The sequence below is a fragment of the Oncorhynchus keta genome, chromosome 10 (genome assembly GCF_023373465.1).
Source record: "Oncorhynchus keta strain PuntledgeMale-10-30-2019 chromosome 10, Oket_V2, whole genome shotgun sequence".
Classification (NCBI taxonomy): Eukaryota; Metazoa; Chordata; class Actinopteri; order Salmoniformes; family Salmonidae; genus Oncorhynchus; species Oncorhynchus keta.
The window spans coordinates 80,781,104-80,800,951 of NC_068430.1; the positions used below are offsets into that span (position 1 = coordinate 80,781,104).

Sequence of the window (19,848 nt, forward strand, 5' to 3'; positions counted from 1 at the left end):
CTATATTCTGCAATACCTACCATATCTATATTCTACAATACCTACAATATATATATTCTACAATACCTACAATATCTATATTCTGCAATACCTACAATATCTATAATCCACAATATCTATATTCTGCAATACCTACAATATCTATATTCTACAATACCTACAATATCTATATTCTACAATACCTACAATATCTATATTCTGCAATACCTACAATATCTATAATCCACAATATCTATATTCTGCAATACCTACAATATCTATATTCTACAATACCTACAATACCTATAATATCTATATTCTACAATACCTACAATATCTATATTCTACAATACCTACAATATCTATATTCTACAATACCTACAATATCTATATTCTGCAATACCTACAATATCTATATTCTACAATACCTACAATATCTATATTCTACAATACCTACAATATCTATATTCTACAATACCTACAATATCTATATTCTACAATACCTATAATATCTATATTCTGCAATACCTACAATATCTATATTCTACAATACCTACAATATCTATATTCCACAAAACCTATAACCTACAATACCTACAATACCTACAATACCTACAATATCTACAATATCTAGGACCTGAGCCCTAGGCCTTATTATTATTCAACCATGCTGGTCATTTATGAACATTTGAACATCTTGGCCATGTTCTGTTATAATCTCCACCCGGCACAGCCAGAAGAGGACTGGCCACCCCACATATGCTCTCTCTAATTCTCTCTTTCTTTCTCTCTCTCGGAGGACCTGAGCCCTAGGACCGTGCCCCAGGACTACCTGACATGATGACCCTTGTTGTCCCCAGTCCACCTGACTGTGCTGCTGCTCCAGTTTCAACTGTTCTGCCTTATTATTATTCAACCATGCTGGTCATTTATGAACATTTGAACATCTTGGCCATGTTCTGTTATAATCTCCACCCGGCACAGCCAGAAGAGGACTGGCCACCCCACATAGCCTGGTTCCTCTCTAGGTTTCTTCCTAGGTTTTGGCCTTTCTAGGGAGTTTTTCCTAGCCACCGTGCTTCTACACCTGCATTGCTTGCTGTTTGGGGTTTTAGGCTGGGTTTCTGTACAGCACTTTGAGATATCAGCTAATGTACGAAGGGCTATATAAATACATTTGATTTGATTTGATTTGATCTATATTCTACAAAACCTATATTCTACAAAACCTATATTCTACAATATCTATATTCTACAATACCTATAATCTATAATACCTACAATATCTACAATATCTATTTTCTACAATATCTATATTCTACAATACCTGTATTCTACAATAACTACATATCTATTTTCTACAATATCTATGTCCTATAATATCTATATTCTAAAATATATATATTCTACATGGGTGGGAAGGGAGAGGAGGAAGTGCAGAGGGTCTGAGTGACCAGTGTTACCGTGGTGATAGAACCTGGTCCTGGATTTTAAGAACACTGGTGGCTGTTCTGTTCCTGAGTCTGATGGGCCTGCAATGTTCTAACCCCACTACAGACAGACAGACAGACAGACAGACAGACAGACAGACAGACAGACAGACAGACAGACAGACAGACAGACAGACAGACAGACAGACAGACAGACACATTTATGATTTGAGAAAATATGTTCTTTGTTTACACAGTAACTCTTTGATCGACTACTTTCATCATTTAGAAGAGCTGCTTGTGTTTTCAACTGGATCCTTCTGCTTGTGACTCAGTCCATGTAATGCTACAACTGTGATGTCGAGAATCAGCCCGTAGTATGTAGACATTGTTAATGTCATGAGCGTTTATTTCAGACAGCTGTACATTATAGTCTCTGAGACTGGTGATGCCCGGCTTCCTACCCGGCTAGAGCCGTCAGAGACAAACAGGGCTTCTCGCATTTAAAGACACCTGATATGGAGTCAGATTGAAGTGCTATTAGGTTAGAATGCTGTCATTCCTCTGAAGTTTGGAGAGGATTTTGGGTCCATAACGACACTGTCTGTCACTGTTCTAAGGTGTCACCAGTGAGATTGTCACAACGTGTTCTAAGGTGTCACCAGTGAGATTGTCACAACGTGTTCTAAGGTGTCACCAGTGAGATTGTCACAACGTGTTCTAAGGTGTCGCCAGTGAGATTGTCACAACGTGTTCTAAGGTGTCACCAGTGAGATTGTCACAACGTGTTCTAAGGTGTCACCAGTGAGATTGTCACAACGTGTTCTAAGGTGTCACCAGTGAGATTGTCACAACGTGTTCTAAGGTGTCACCAGTGAGATTGTCGGCACGCGTCACGTGTTCTAAGGTGTCACCAGTGAGATTGTCACAACGTGTTCTAAGGTGTCACCAGTGAGATTGTCACAACGTGTTCTAAGGTGTCACCAGTGAGATTGTCACAACGTGTTCTAAGGTGTCACCAGTGAGATTGTCACAACGTGTTCTAAGGTGTCACCAGTGAGATTGTCACAACGTGTTCTAAGGTGTCACCAGTGAGATTGTCACAACGTGTTCTAAGGTGTCACCAGTGAGATTGTCACAACGTGCTCTAAGGTGTCACCAGTGAGATTGTCACAACGTGTTCTAAGGTGTCACCAGTGAGATTGTCACAACGTGTTCTAAGGTGTCACCAGTGAGATTGTCAGCACGCGTCACAACGTGCTCTAAGGTGTCACCAGTGAGATTGTCACAACGTGTTCTAAGGTGTCACCAGTGAGATTGTCACAACGTGTTCTAAGGTGTCACCAGTGAGATTGTCACAACGTGTTCTAAGGTGTCACCAGTGAGATTGTCACAACGTGCTCTAAGGTGTCACCAGTGAGATTGTCACAAGGTGTTCTAAGGTGTCACCAGTGAGATTGTCACAACGTGTTCTAAGGTGTCACCAGTGAGATTGTCACAACGTGCTCTAAGGTGTCACCAGTGAGATTGTCACAACGTGTTCTAAGGTGTCACCGTGAGATTGTCACAACGTGTTCTAAGGTGTCACCAGTGAGATTGTCACAACGTGTTCTAAGGTGTCACCAGTGAGATTGTCACAACGTGTTCTAAGGTGTCACCAGTGAGATTGTCACAAGGTGTCATCAGTGAGATTGTCACAACGTGTTCTAAGGTGTCACCAGTGAGATTGTCACAACGTGTTCTAAGGTGTCACCAGTGAGATTGTCACAACGTGCTCTAAGGTGTCACCAGTGAGATTGTCACAACGTGCTCTAAGGTGTCACCAGTGAGATTGTCACAACGTGCTCTAAGGTGTCACCAGTGAGATTGTCACAACGTGCTCTAAGGTGTCACCAGTGAGATTGTCAGCACGTGTTCTAAGGTGTCACCAGTGAGATTGTCACAACGTGCTCTAAGGTGTCACCAGTGAGATTGTCACAACGTGCTCTAAGGTGTCACCAGTGAGATTGTCACAACGTGTTCTAAGTGTCACCAGTGAGATTGTCACAACGTGTTCTAAGTGTCACCAGTGAGATTGTCACAACGTGCTCTAAGGTGTCACCAGTGAGATTGTCACAACGTGTTCTAAGTGTCACCAGTGAGATTGTCACAACGTGTTCTAAGTGTCACCAGTGAGATTGTCACAACGTGTTCTAAGGTGTCACCAGTGAGATTGTCACAACGTGTTCTAAGGTGTCACCAGTGAGATTGTCACAACATGTGCTAAGGTGTCACCAGTGAGATTGTCACAACGTGTTCTAAGGTGTCACCAGTGAGATTGTCACAACGTGTTCTAAGTGTCACCAGTGAGATTGTCACAACGTGTTCTAAGTGTCACCAGTGAGATTGTCACAACGTGCTCTAAGGTGTCACCAGTGAGATTGTCACAACGTGTTCTAAGTGTCACCAGTGAGATTGTCACAACGTGCTCTAAGGTGTCACCAGTGAGATTGTCACAACATGTTCTAAGGTGTCACCAGTGAGATTGTCACAACGTGTTCTAAGGTGTCACCAGTGAGATTGTCACAACGTGTTCTAAGTGTCACCAGTGAGATTGTCACAACGTGTTCTAAGTGTCACCAGTGAGATTGTCACAACGTGTTCTAAGGTGTCACCAGTGAGATTGTCACAACGTGTTCTAAGGTGTCACCAGTGAGATTGTCACAACGTGTTCTAAGTGTCACCAGTGAGATTGTCACAAGGTGTTCTAAGGTGTCACCAGTGAGATTGTCACAACGTGTTCTAAGTGTCACCAGTGAGATTGTCACAACGTGCTCTAAGGTGTCACCAGTGAGATTGTCACAACGTGTTCTAAGGTGTCACCAGTGAGATTGTCACAACGTGCTCTAAGGTGTCACCAGTGAGATTGTCACAACGTGTTCTAAGGTGTCACCAGTGAGATTGTCACAACGTGTTCTAAGGTGTCACCAGTGAGATTGTCACAACGTGCTCTAAGGTGTCACCAGTGAGATTGTCACAACGTGTTCTAAGGTGTCACCAGTGAGATTGTCACAACGTGTTCTAAGTGTCACCAGTAAGATTGTCACAACGTGTTCTAAGGTGTCACCAGTGAGATTGTCACAACGTGCTCTAAGGTGTCACCAGTGAGATTGTCACAACGTGTTCTAAGGTGTCACCAGTGAGATTGTCACAACGTGTTCTAAGTGTCACCAGTGAGATTGTCACAACGTGTTCTAAGGTGTCACCAGTGAGATTGTCACAACGTGTTCTAAGGTGTCACCAGTGAGATTGTCACAACGTGTTCTAAGTGTCACCAGTGAGATTGTCACAACGTGCTCTAAGGTGTCACCAGTGAGATTGTCACAACGTGTTCTAAGGTGTCACCAGTGAGATTGTCACAACGTGTTCTAAGGTGTCACCAGTGAGATTGTCACAACGTGCTCTAAGGTGTCACCAGTGAGATTGTCACAACGTGTTCTAAGGTGTCACCAGTGAGATTGTCACAACGTGTTCTAAGTGTCACCAGTGAGATTGTCACAACGTGTTCTAAGGTGTCACCAGTGAGATTGTCACAACGTGCTCTAAGGTGTCACCAGTGAGATTGTCACAACGTGTTCTAAGGTGTCACCAGTGAGATTGTCACAACGTGTTCTAAGTGTCACCAGTGAGATTGTCACAACGTGTTCTAAGGTGTCACCAGTGAGATTGTCACAACGTGTTCTAAGGTGTCACCAGTGAGATTGTCACAACGTGCTCTAAGGTGTCACCAGTGAGATTGTCACAACGTGTTCTAAGTGTCACCAGTGAGATTGTCACAACGTGTTCTAAGTGTCACCAGTGAGATTGTCACAACGTGCTCTAAGGTGTCACCAGTGAGATTGTCACAACGTGCTCTAAGGTGTCACCAGTGAGATTGTCACAACGTGTTCTAAGTGTCACCAGTGAGATTGTCACAACGTGTTCTAAGGTGTCACCAGTGAGATTGTCACAACGTGCTCTAAGGTGTCACCAGTGAGATTGTCACAACGTGTTCTAAGTGTCACCAGTGAGATTGTCACAACGTGTTCTAAGGTGTCACCAGTGAGATTGTCACAACGTGTTCTAAGTGTCACCAGTGAGATTGTCACAACGTGTTCTAAGTGTCACCAGTGAGATTGTCACAACGTGCTCTAAGGTGTCACCAGTGAGATTGTCACAGCGTGTTCTAAGTGTCACCAGTGAGATTGTCACAACGTGCTCTAAGGTGTCACCAGTGAGATTGTCACAACGTGTTCTAAGGTGTCACCAGTGAGATTGTCACAACGTGTTCTAAGGTGTCACCAGTGAGATTGTCACAACGTGCTCTAAGGTGTCACCAGTGAGATTGTCACAACGTGTTCTAACGAGCTCTAAGGTGTCACCAGTGAGATTGTCACAACGTGTTCTAAGGTGTCACCAGTGAGATTGTCACAACGTGCTCTAAGGTGTCACCAGTGAGATTGTCACAACGTGTTCTAAGGTGTCACCAGTGAGATTGTCACAACGTGTTCTAAGGTGTCACCAGTGAGATTGTCACAACGTGCTCTAAGGTGTCACCAGTGAGATTGTCAGCACGTGTCACAACGTGCTCTAAGGTGTCACCAGTGAGATTGCCACAACGTGTTCTAAGTGTCACCAGTGAGATTGTCACAACGTGTTCTAAGTGTCACCAGTGAGATTGTCACAACGTGTTCTAAGTGTCACCAGTGAGATTGTCACAACGTGTTCTAAGTGTCACCAGTGAGATTGTCACAACGTGCTCTAAGGTGTCACCAGTGAGATTGTCACAACGTGTTCTAAGGTGTCACCAGTGAGATTGTCACAACGTGTTCTAAGGTGTCACCAGTGAGATTGTCACAACGTGTTCTAAGTGTCACCAGTGAGATTGTCACAAGGTGTTCTAAGGTGTCACCAGTGAGATTGTCACAACGTGTTCTAAGTGTCACCAGTGAGATTGTCACAACGTGCTCTAAGGTGTCACCAGTGAGATTGTCACAACGTGTTCTAAGGTGTCACCAGTGAGATTGTCACAACGTGTTCTAAGGTGTCACCAGTGAGATTGTCACAACGTGCTCTAAGGTGTCACCAGTGAGATTGTCACAACGTGTTCTAAGGTGTCACCAGTGAGATTGTCACAACGTGTTCTAAGGTGTCACCAGTGAGATTGTCACAACGTGTTCTAAGGTGTCACCAGTGAGATTGTCACAACGTGTTCTAAGTGTCACCAGTGAGATTGTCACAACGTGTTCTAAGGTGTCACCAGTGAGATTGTCACAACGTGCTCTCTAAGGTGTCACCAGTGAGATTGTCAACGTGTTCTAAGGTGTCACCAGTGAGATTGTCACAACGTGTTCTAAGGTGTCACCAGTGAGATTGTCACAACGTGTTCTAAGGTGTCACCAGTGAGATTGTCACAACGTGTTCTAAGGTGTCACCAGTGAGATTGTCACAACGTGCTCTAAGGTGTCACCAGTGAGATTGTCACAACGTGTTCTAAGGTGTCACCAGTGAGATTGTCACAACGTGTTCTAAGTGTCACCAGTGAGATTGTCACAACGTGTTCTAAGGTGTCACCAGTGAGATTGTCACAACGTGCTCTAAGGTGTCACCAGTGAGATTGTCACAACGTGTTCTAAGGTGTCACCAGTGAGATTGTCACAACGTGTTCTAAGTGTCACCAGTGAGATTGTCACAACGTGTTCTAAGGTGTCACCAGTGAGATTGTCACAACGTGCTCTAAGGTGTCACCAGTGAGATTGTCACAACGTGCTCTAAGGTGTCACCAGTGAGATTGTCAACGTGTTCAACGTGTTCTAAGGTGTCACCAGTGAGATTGTCACAACGTGTTCTAAGTGTCACCAGTGAGATTGTCACAACGTGTTCTAAGTGTCACCAGTGAGATTGTCACAACGTGCTCTAAGGTGTCACCAGTGAGATTGTCACAACGTGCTCTAAGGTGTCACCAGTGAGATTGTCACAACGTGTTCTAAGTGTCACCAGTGAGATTGTCACAACGTGTTCTAAGGTGTCACCAGTGAGATTGTCACAACGTGCTCTAAGGTGTCACCAGTGAGATTGTCACAACGTGTTCTAAGTGTCACCAGTGAGATTGTCACAACGTGTTCTAAGGTGTCACCAGTGAGATTGTCACAACGTGTTCTAAGTGTCACCAGTGAGATTGTCACAACGTGTTCTAAGGTGTCACCAGTGAGATTGTCACAACGTGTTCTAAGGTGTCACCAGTGAGATTGTCACAACGTGTTCTAAGTGTCACCAGTGAGATTGTCACAACGTGTTCTAAGGTGTCACCAGTGAGATTGTCACAACGTGTTCTAAGGTGTCACCAGTGAGATTGTCACAACGTGCTCTAAGGTGTCACCAGTGAGATTGTCACAACGTGTTCTAAGTGTCACCAGTGAGATTGTCACAACGTGTTCTAAGTGTCACCAGTGAGATTGTCACAACGTGCTCTAAGGTGTCACCAGTGAGATTGTCACAACGTGCTCTAAGGTGTCACCAGTGAGATTGTCACAACGTGTTCTAAGTGTCAGGTGTCACCAGTGAGATTGTCACAACGTGTTCTAAGGTGTCACCAGTGAGATTGTCACAACGTGCTCTAAGGTGTCACCAGTGAGATTGTCACAACGTGTTCTAAGTGTCACCAGTGAGATTGTCACAACGTGTTCTAAGGTGTCACCAGTGAGATTGTCACAACGTGTTCTAAGTGTCACCAGTGAGATTGTCACAACGTGTTCTAAGTGTCACCAGTGAGATTGTCACAACGTGCTCTAAGGTGTCACCAGTGAGATTGTCACAGCGTGTTCTAAGTGTCACCAGTGAGATTGTCACAACGTGCTCTAAGGTGTCACCAGTGAGATTGTCACAACGTGTTCTAAGGTGTCACCAGTGAGATTGTCACAACGTGTTCTAAGGTGTCACCAGTGAGATTGTCACAACGTGCTCTAAGGTGTCACCAGTGAGATTGTCACAACGTGTTCTAAGTGTCACCAGTGAGATTGTCACAACGTGTTCTAAGGTGTCACCAGTGAGATTGTCACAACGTGTTCTAAGTGTCACCAGTGAGATTGTCACAACGTGTTCTAAGGTGTCACCAGTGAGATTGTCACAACGTGTTCTAAGGTGTCACCAGTGAGATTGTCACAACGTGCTCTAAGGTGTCACCAGTGAGATTGTCAGCACGTGTCACAACGTGCTCTAAGGTGTCACCAGTGAGATTGTCACAACGTGTTCTAAGGTGTCACCAGTGAGATTGTCACAACGTGTTCTAAGGTGTCACCAGTGAGATTGTCACAACGTGCTCTAAGGTGTCACCAGTGAGATTGTCACAACGTGTTCTAAGTGTCACCAGTGAGATTGTCACAACGTGTTCTAAGGTGTCACCAGTGAGATTGTCACAACGTGTTCTAAGGTGTCACCAGTGAGATTGTCACAACGTGTTCTAAGGTGTCACCAGTGAGATTGTCACCAACGTGTTCTAAGTGTCACCAGTGAGATTGTCACAAGGTGTTCTAAGGTGTCACCAGTGAGATTGTCACAACGTGTTCTAAGTGTCACCAGTGAGATTGTCACAACGTGCTCTAAGGTGTCACCAGTGAGATTGTCACAACGTGTTCTAAGGTGTCACCAGTGAGATTGTCACAACGTGTTCTAAGGTGTCACCAGTGAGATTGTCACAACGTGCTCTAAGGTGTCACCAGTGAGATTGTCACAACGTGTTCTAAGGTGTCACCAGTGACGTGAGGTGTCACCAGTGAGATTGTCACAACGTGTTCTAAGGTGTCACCAGTGAGATTGTCACAACGTGTTCTAAGGTGTCACCAGTGAGATTGTCACAACGTGTTCTAAGTGTCACCAGTGAGATTGTCACAACGTGTTCTAAGGTGTCACCAGTGAGATTGTCACAACGTGTTCTAAGGTGTCACCAGTGAGATTGTCACAACGTGTTCTAAGGTGTCACCAGTGAGATTGTCACAACGTGCTCTAAGGTGTCACCAGTGAGATTGTCACAACGTGTTCTAAGGTGTCACCAGTGAGATTGTCACAACGTGTTCTAAGGTGTCACCAGTGAGATTGTCACAACGTGCTCTAAGGTGTCACCAGTGAGATTGTCACAACGTGTTCTAAGGTGTCACCAGTGAGATTGTCACAACGTGTTCTAAGTGTCACCAGTGAGATTGTCACAATGTGTTCTAAGGTGTCACCAGTGAGATTGTCACAACGTGCTCTAAGGTGTCACCAGTGAGATTGTCACAACGTGTTCTAAGGTGTCACCAGTGAGATTGTCACAACGTGTTCTAAGTGTCACCAGTGAGATTGTCACAACGTGTTCTAAGGTGTCACCAGTGAGATTGTCACAACGTGCTCTAAGGTGTCACCAGTGAGATTGTCACAACGTGTTCTAAGGTGTCACCAGTGAGATTGTCACAACGTGTTCTAAGGTGTCACCAGTGAGATTGTCACAACGTGTTCTAAGTGTCACCAGTGAGATTGTCACAACGTGTTCTAAGTGTCACCAGTGAGATTGTCACAACGTGCTCTAAGGTGTCACCAGTGAGATTGTCACAACGTGCTCTAAGGTGTCACCAGTGAGATTGTCACAACGTGTTCTAAGTGTCACCAGTGAGATTGTCACAACGTGTTCTAAGGTGTCACCAGTGAGATTGTCACAACGTGCTCTAAGGTGTCACCAGTGAGATTGTCACAACGTGTTCTAAGTGTCACCAGTGAGATTGTCACAACGTGTTCTAAGGTGTCACCAGTGAGATTGTCACAACGTGTTCTAAGTGTCACCAGTGAGATTGTCACAACGTGTTCTAAGGTGTCACCAGTGAGATTGTCACAACGTGTTCTAAGGTGTCACCAGTGAGATTGTCACAACGTGTTCTAAGGTGTCACCAGTGAGATTGTCACAACGTGCTCTAAGGTGTCACCAGTGAGATTGTCACAACGTGTTCTAAGTGTCACCAGTGAGATTGTCACAACGTGCTCTAAGGTGTCACCAGTGAGATTGTCACAACGTGTTCTAAGGTGTCACCAGTGAGATTGTCACAACGTGTTCTAAGGTGTCACCAGTGAGATTGTCAACGTGTTCTAAGGTGTCACCAGTGAGATTGTCACAACGTGTTCTAAGGTGTCACCAGTGAGATTGTCACAACGTGTTCTAAGGTGTCACCAGTGAGATTGTCACAACGTGTTCTAAGGTGTCACCAGTGAGATTGTCACAACGTGTTCTAAGGTGTCACCAGTGAGATTGTCACAACGTGTTCTAAGGTGTCACCAGTGAGATTGTCACAACGTGTTCTAAGGTGTCACCAGTGAGATTGTCACAACGTGCTCTAAGGTGTCACCAGTGAGATTGTCGTGCTCTAAGTGTCACGTGTGTCACAACGTGTTCTAAGTGTCACCAGTGAGATTGTCACAACGTGTTCTAAGGTGTCACCAGTGAGATTGTCACAACGTGCTCTAAGGTGTCACCAGTGAGATTGTCACAACGTGTTCTAAGTGTCACCAGTGAGATTGTCACAACGTGTTCTAAGGTGTCACCAGTGAGATTGTCACAACGTGTTCTAAGTGTCACCAGTGAGATTGTCACAACGTGTTCTAAGGTGTCACCAGTGAGATTGTCACAACGTGTTCTAAGGTGTCACCAGTGAGATTGTCACAACGTGCTCTAAGGTGTCACCAGTGAGATTGTCACAACGTGTTCTAAGTGTCACCAGTGAGATTGTCACAACGTGCTCTAAGGTGTCACCAGTGAGATTGTCACAACGTGTTCTAAGGTGTCACCAGTGAGATTGTCAGGTGTCAACGTGTTCTAAGGTGTCACCAGTGAGATTGTCACAACGTGTTCTAAGGTGTCACCAGTGAGATTGTCACAACGTGTTCTAAGGTGTCACCAGTGAGATTGTCACAACGTGTTCTAAGGTGTCACCAGTGAGATTGTCACAACGTGTTCTAAGTGTCACCAGTGAGATTGTCACAACGTGTTCTAAGGTGTCACCAGTGAGATTGTCACAACGTGTTCTAAGGTGTCACCAGTGAGATTGTCACAACGTGCTCTAAGGTGTCACCAGTGAGATTGTCACAACGTGTTCTAAGGTGTCACCAGTGAGATTGGTGTCACCAGTGAGATTGTCACAACGTGTTCTAAGGTGTCACCAGTGAGATTGTCACAACGTGTTCTAAGGTGTCACCAGTGAGATTGTCACAACGTGTTCTAAGGTGTCACCAGTGAGATTGTCACAACGTGCTCTAAGGTGTCACCAGTGAGATTGTCAGGTGTCACCAGTGAGATTGTCACAACGTGTTCTAAGGTGTCACCAGTGAGATTGTCACAACGTGTTCTAAGGTGTCACCAGTGAGATTGTCACAACGTGTTCTAAGTGTCACCAGTGAGATTGTCACAACGTGTTCTAAGTGTCACCAGTGAGATTGTCACAACGTGTTCTAAGTGTCACCAGTGAGATTGTCACAACGTGTTCTAAGGTGTCACCAGTGAGATTGTCACAACGTGTTCTAAGTGTCACCAGTGAGATTGTCGTGTTCTAAGGTGTCACCAGTGAGATTGTCACAACGTGCTCTAAGGTGTCACCAGTGAGATTGTCACAACGTGTTCTAAGTGTCACCAGTGAGATTGTCACAACGTGTTCTAAGTGTCACCAGTGAGATTGTCACAACGTGTTCTAAGGTGTCACCAGTGAGATTGTCACAACGTGTTCTAAGTGTCACCAGTGAGATTGTCACAACGTGTTCTCACCAGTGAGTGTCACCAGTGAGATTGTCACAACGTGTTCTAAGTGTCACCAGTGAGATTGTCACAACGTGTTCTAAGTGTCACCAGTGAGATTGTCACAACGTGTTCTAAGTGTCACCAGTGAGATTTCTAAGTGTCACCAGTGAGATTGTCACAACGTGTTCTAAGTGTCACCAGTGAGATTGTCACAACGTGTTCTAAGTGTCACCAGTGAGATTGTCACAACGTGTTCTAAGTGTCACCAGTGAGATTGTCACAACGTGTTCTAAGTGTCACCAGTGAGATTGTCACAACGTGTTCTAAGTGTCACCAGTGAGATTGTCACAACGTGTTCTAAGTGTCACCAGTGAGATTGTCACAACGTGTTCTAAGTGTCACCAGTGAGATTGTCACAACGTGTTCTAAGTGTCACCAGTGAGATTGTCACAACGTGTTCTAAGTGTCACCAGTGAGATTGTCAGGTGTCACCAGTGAGATTGTCACAACGTGTTCTAAGTGTCACCAGTGAGATTGTCACAACGTGTTCTAAGTGTCACCAGTGAGATTGTCACAACGTGTTCTAAGTGTCACCAGTGAGATTGTCACAACGTGTTCTAAGTGTCACCAGTGAGATTGTCACAACGTGTTCTAAGTGTCACCAGTGAGATTGTCACAACGTGTTCTAAGTGTCACCAGTGAGATTGTCACAACGTGTTCTAAGTGTCACCAGTGAGATTGTCACAACGTGTTCTAAGTGTCACCAGTGAGATTGTCACAACGTGTTCTAAGTGTCACCAGTGAGATTGTCACAACGTGTTCTAAGTGTCACCAGTGAGATTGTCACAACGTGTTCTAAGGTGTCACCAGTGAGATTGTCACAACGTGTTCTAAGGTGTCACCAGTGAGATTGTCACAACGTGTTCTAAGGTGTCACCAGTGAGATTGTCACAACGTGTTCTAAGTGTCACCAGTGAGATTTCACAACGTGTCTAAGGTGTCACCAGTGAGATTGTCACAACGTGTTCTAAGTGTCACCAGTGAGATTGTCACAACGTGTTCTAAGGTGTCACCAGTGAGATTGTCACGTGTTCAAGTCACCAGTGAGTGTTCTAAGGTGTCACCAGTGAGATTGTCACAACGTGCTCTAAGGTGTCACCAGTGAGATTGTCACAACGTGTTCTAAGGTGTCACCAGTGAGATTGTCACAACGTGTTCTAAGGTGTCACCAGTGAGATTGTCACAACGTGTTCTAAGGTGTCACCAGTGAGATTGTCACAACGTGTTCTAAGGTGTCACCAGTGAGATTGTCACAACGTGTTCTAAGTGTCACCAGTGAGATTGTCACAACGTGTTCTAAGTGTCACCAGTGAGATTGTCACAACGTGTTCTAAGTGTCACCAGTGAGATTGTCACAACGTGTTCTAAGTGTCACCAGTGAGATTGTCACAACGTGTTCTAAGGTGTCACCAGTGAGATTGTCACAACGTGTTCTAAGGTGTCACCAGTGAGATTGTCACAACGTGTTCTAAGTGTCACCAGTGAGATTGTCACAACGTGTTCTAAGGTGTCACCAGTGAGATTGTCACAACGTGTTCTAAGTGTCACCAGTGAGATTGTCACAACGTGTTCTAAGGTGTCACCAGTGAGATTGTCACAACGTGTTCTAAGGTGTCACCAGTGAGATTGTCACAACGTGCTCTAAGGTGTCACCAGTGAGATTGTCACAACGTGTTCTAAGGTGTCACCAGTGAGATTGTCACAACGTGTTCTAAGGTGTCACCAGTGAGATTGTCACAACGTGCTCTAAGGTGTCACCAGTGAGATTGTCACAACGTGTTCTAAGGTGTCACCAGTGAGATTGTCACAACGTGTTCTAAGTGTCACCAGTGAGATTGTCACAACGTGTTCTAAGGTGTCACCAGTGAGATTGTCACAACGTGTTCTAAGGTGTCACCAGTGAGATTGTCACAACGTGTTCTAAGGTGTCACCAGTGAGATTGTCACAACGTGTTCTAAGTGTCACCAGTGAGATTGTCACAACGTGTTCTAAGGTGTCACCAGTGAGATTGTCACAACGTGCTCTAAGTGTCACCAGTGAGATTGTCACAACGTGCTCTAAGGTGTCACCAGTGAGATTGTCACAACGTGTTCTAAGGTGTCACCAGTGAGATTGTCACAACGTGTTCTAAGTGTCACCAGTGAGATTGTCACAACGTGCTCTAAGGTGTCACCAGTGAGATTGTCACAACGTGTTCTAAGGTGTCACCAGTGAGATTGTCACAACGTGCTCTAAGGTGTCACCAGTGAGATTGTCACAACGTGTTCTAAGGTGTCACCAGTGAGATTGTCACAACATGTTCTAAGGTGTCACCAGTGAGATTGTCACAACGTGTTCTAAGGTGTCACCAGTGAGATTGTCACAACGTGTTCTAAGGTGTCACCAGTGAGATTGTCACAACGTGTTCTAAGTGTCACCAGTGAGATTGTCACAACGTGTTCTAAGGTGTCACCAGTGAGATTGTCACAACGTGTTCTAAGGTGTCACCAGTGAGATTGTCACAACGTGTTCTAAGTGTCACCAGTGAGATTGTCACAACGTGTTCTAAGTGTCACCAGTGAGATTGTCACAACGTGTTCTAAGTGTCACCAGTGAGATTGTCACAACGTGCTCTAAGGTGTCACCAGTGAGATTGTCACAACGTGCTCTAAGGTGTCACCAGTGAGATTGTCACAACGTGTTCTAAGTGTCACCAGTGAGATTGTCACAACGTGTTCTAAGGTGTCACCAGTGAGATTGTCACAACGTGCTCTAAGGTGTCACCAGTGAGATTGTCACAACGTGTTCTAAGGTGTCACCAGTGAGATTGTCACAACGTGTTCTAAGTGTCACCAGTGAGATTGTCACAACGTGTTCTAAGGTGTCACCAGTGAGATTGTCACAACGTGTTCTAAGGTGTCACCAGTGAGATTGTCACAACGTGCTCTAAGGTGTCTGCAGTGAGATTGTCACAACGTGTTCTAAGGTGTCACCAGTGAGATTGTCACAACGTGTTCTAAGTGTCACCAGTGAGATTGTCACAACGTGTTCTAAGGTGTCACCAGTGAGATTGTCACAACGTGCTCTAAGGTGTCACCAGTGAGATTGTCACAACGTGTTCTAAGGTGTCACCAGTGAGATTGTCACAACGTGTTCTAAGTGTCACCAGTGAGATTGTCACAACGTGTTCTAAGCTGTCACCAGTGAGATTGTCACAACGTGCTCTAAGGTGTCACCAGTGAGATTGTCACAACGTGCTCTAAGGTGTCACCAGTGAGATTGTCACAACGTGTTCTAAGGTGTCACCAGTGAGATTGTCACAACGTGTTCTAAGTGTCACCAGTGAGATTGTCACAACGTGCTCTAAGGTGTCACCAGTGAGATTGTCACAACGTGTTCTAAGGTGTCACCAGTGAGATTGTCACAACGTGCTCTAAGGTGTCACCAGTGAGATTGTCACAACGTGTTCTAAGGTGTCACCAGTGAGATTGTCACAACGTGTTCTAAGGTGTCACCAGTGAGATTGTCACAACGTGCTCTAAGGTGTCACCAGTGAGATTGTCACAACGTGTTCTAAGGTGTCACCAGTGAGATTGTCACAACGTGTTCTAAGTGTCACCAGTGAGATTGTCACAACGTGTTCTAAGGTGTCACCAGTGAGATTGTCACAACGTGCTCTAAGGTGTCACCAGTGAGATTGTCACAACGTGTTCTAAGGTGTCACCAGTGAGATTGTCACAACGTGTTCTAAGTGTCACCAGTGAGATTGTCACAACGTGTTCTAAGTGTCACCAGTGAGATTGTCACAACGTGTTCTAGGTGTCACCAGTGAGATTGTCACAACGTGCTCTAAGGTGTCACCAGTGAGATTGTCACAACGTGTTCTAAGGTGTCACCAGTGAGATTGTCACAACGTGTTCTAAGTGTCACCAGTGAGATTGTCACAACGTGTTCTAAGGTGTCACCAGTGAGATTGTCACAACGTGCTCTAAGGTGTCACCAGTGAGATTGTCACAACGTGTTCTAAGTGTCACCAGTGAGATTGTCACAACGTGTTCTAAGGTGTCACCAGTGAGATTGTCACAACGTGTTCTAAGTGTCACCAGTGAGATTGTCACAACGTGTTCTAAGGTGTCACCAGTGAGATTGTCACAACGTGTTCTAAGGTGTCACCAGTGAGATTGTCACAACGTGCTCTAAGGTGTCACCAGTGAGATTGTCACAACGTGCTCTAAGGTGTCACCAGTGAGATTGTCACAACGTGTTCTAAGTGTCACCAGTGAGATTGTCACAACGTGTTCTAAGGTGTCACCAGTGAGATTGTCACAACGTGTTCTAAGGTGTCACCAGTGAGATTGTCACAACGTGCTCTAAGGTGTCACCAGTGAGATTGTCACAACGTGTTCTAAGTGTCACCAGTGAGATTGTCACAACGTGTTCTAAGGTGTCACCAGTGAGATTGTCACAACGTGTTCTAAGTGTCACCAGTGAGATTGTCACAACGTGTTCTAAGGTGTCACCAGTGAGATTGTCACAACGTGTTCTAAGTGTCACCAGTGAGATTGTCACAACGTGTTCTAAGTGTCACCAGTGAGATTGTCACAACGTGTTCTAAGTGTCACCAGTGAGATTGTCACAACGTGTTCTAAGTGTCACCAGTGAGATTGTCACAACGTGTTCTAAGTGTCACCAGTGAGATTGTCACAACGTGTTCTAAGGTGTCACCAGTGAGATTGTCACAACGTGTTCTAAGGTGTCACCAGTGAGATTGTCACAACGTGTTCTAAGTGTCACCAGTGAGATTGTCACAACGTGTTCTAAGGTGTCACCAGTGAGATTGTCACAACGTGTTCTAAGTGTCACCAGTGAGATTGTCACAACGTGTTCTAAGGTGTCACCAGTGAGATTGTCACAACGTGCTCTAAGGTGTCACCAGTGAGATTGTCACAACGTGCTCTAAGGTGTCACCAGTGAGATTGTCACAACGTGTTCTAAGGTGTCACCAGTGAGATTGTCACAACGTGTTCTAAGGTGTCACCAGTGAGATTGTCACAACGTGTTCTAAGTGTCACCAGTGAGATTGTCACAACGTGTTCTAAGGTGTCACCAGTGAGATTGTCACAATGTGCTCTAAGGTGTCACCAGTGAGATTGTCACAACGTGTTCTAAGGTGTCACCAGTGAGATTGTCACAACGTGTTCTAAGTGTCACCAGTGAGATTGTCACAACGTGTTCTAAGGTGTCACCAGTGAGATTGTCACAACGTGCTCTAAGGTGTCACCAGTGAGATTGTCACAACGTGCTCTAAGGTGTCACCAGTGAGATTGTCACAACGTGTTCTAAGGTGTCACCAGTGAGATTGTCACAACGTGTTCTAAGTGTCACCAGTGAGATTGTCACAACGTGCTCTAAGGTGTCACCAGTGAGATTGTCACAACGTGTTCTAAGTGTCACCAGTGAGATTGTCACAACGTGCTCTAAGGTGTCACCAGTGAGATTGTCACAACGTGCTCTAAGGTGTCACCAGTGAGATTGTCACAACGTGTTCTAAGTGTCACCAGTGAGATTGTCACAACGTGTTCTAAGTGTCACCAGTGAGATTGTCACAACGTGTTCTAAGGTGTCACCAGTGAGATTGTCACAACGTGTTCTAAGGTGTCACCAGTGAGATTGTCACAACGTGCTCTAAGGTGTCACCAGTGAGATTGTCACAACGTGTTCTAAGTGTCACCAGTGAGATTGTCACAACGTGTTCTAAGGTGTCACCAGTGAGATTGTCACAACGTGTTCTAAGTGTCACCAGTGAGATTGTCACAACGTGTTCTAAGGTGTCACCAGTGAGATTGTCACAACGTGTTCTAAGGTGTCACCAGTGAGATTGTCACAACGTGTTCTAAGGTGTCACCAGTGAGATTGTCACAACGTGTTCTAAGGTGTCACCAGTGAGATTGTCAGCACGCGTCACAACGTGCTCTAAGGTGTCACCAGTGAGATTGTCACAACGTGTTCTAAGGTGTCACCAGTGAGATTGTCACAACGTGTTCTAAGGTGTCACCAGTGAGATTGTCACAACGTGTTCTAAGGTGTCACCAGTGAGATTGTCACAACGTGCTCTAAGGTGTCACCAGTGAGATTGTCACAACGTGTTCTAAGGTGTCACCAGTGAGATTGTCACAACGTGTTCTAAGGTGTCACCAGTGAGATTGTCACAACGTGTTCTAAGGTGTCACCAGTGAGATTGTCACAACGTGTTCTAAGTGTCACCAGTGAGATTGTCACAACGTGTTCTAAGTGTCACCAGTGAGATTGTCACAACGTGCTCTAAGGTGTCACCAGTGAGATTGTCACAACGTGTTCTAAGTGTCACCAGTGAGATTGTCACAACGTGTTCTAAGTGTCACCAGTGAGATTGCCACAACGTGTTCTAAGTGTCACCAGTGAGATTGTCACAACGTGTTCTAAGTGTCACCAGTGAGATTGTCACAACGTGTTCTAAGTGTCACCAGTGAGATTGTCACAACGTGTTCTAAGTGTCACCAGTGAGATTGTCACAACGTGCTCTAAGGTGTCACCAGTGAGATTGTCACAACGTGTTCTAAGTGTCACCAGTGAGATTGTCACAACGTGTTCTAAGTGTCACCAGTGAGATTGTCACAACGTGCTCTAAGGTGTCACCAGTGAGATTGTCACAACGTGTTCTAAGTGTCACCAGTGAGATTGTCACAACGTGTTCTAAGTGTCACCAGTGAGATTGTCACAACGTGTTCTAAGTGTCACCAGTGAGATTGTCACAACGTGTTCTAAGTGTCACCAGTGAGATTGTCACAACGTGTTCTAAGTGTCACCAGTGAGATTGTCACAACGTGTTCTAAGTGTCACCAGTGAGATTGTCACAACGTGTTCTAAGTGTCACCAGTGAGATTGTCAGCACGCGTCACAACGTGCTCTTTGGAAATGCCAAGTTATTTTCTTTCTTTCTTCTTGGTAATGATGATAATACGTGATAAACTGATCAGAAGTTCAGAGGGTTAAAGCAGAAGGAACATTTCATTTGGACCTTCTGTACGTTCCAACAGTGTCAATACAACGTCTATTCAACGTCTATTCCACGTCTATTCCACATCTATTCAACACGTCTATTCCACGTCTATTCAACGTCTATTCCACGTCTATTCCACGTCTATTCCACGTCTATTCCACGTCTATTCCACGTCTATTCCACGTCTATTCCACATCTATTCCACGTCTATTCCACGTCTATTCCACATCTATTCCACGTCTATTCAACGTCTATTCCACGTCTATTCCACACCTATTCCACGTCTATTCAACGTCTATTCCACGTCTATTCCACGTCTATTCAACGTCTATTCCACACCTATTCCACGTCTATTCCACGTCTATTCCACGTCTATTCCACGTCTATTCAATGTCTATTCCACACCTATTCCACGTCTATTCAACGTCTATTCCACGTCTATTCCACGTCTATTCCACGTCTATTCCACGTCTATTCCACGTCTATTCCACATCTATTCCACACCTATTCCACGTCTATTCAACATCTATTCCACGTCTATTCCACGTCTATTCAACGTCTATTCCACGTCTATTCCACGTCTATTCAACGT

The 19,848-nt window shown here is 44.9% G+C and overlaps 1 long non-coding RNA gene across 2 annotated transcripts; it reads left to right on the forward strand.

Annotated features, from left to right (window-relative positions):
- Nucleotides 1-5,838: 5,838 nt before the first annotated feature.
- Nucleotides 5,839-18,099, forward strand: LOC127932517 (uncharacterized). 2 transcript variants are annotated; one of them, XR_008145788.1, is made up of 3 exons: nucleotides 5,839-6,158; nucleotides 16,419-17,108; nucleotides 17,838-18,099. It is a non-coding gene; the product is annotated as an uncharacterized LOC127932517 (long non-coding RNA). The 2 variants fall into 2 exon arrangements; XR_008145789.1 differs by having other exon boundaries at nucleotides 16,558-17,108.
- The last annotated feature ends 1,749 nt before the right edge of the window (nucleotides 18,100-19,848 follow it).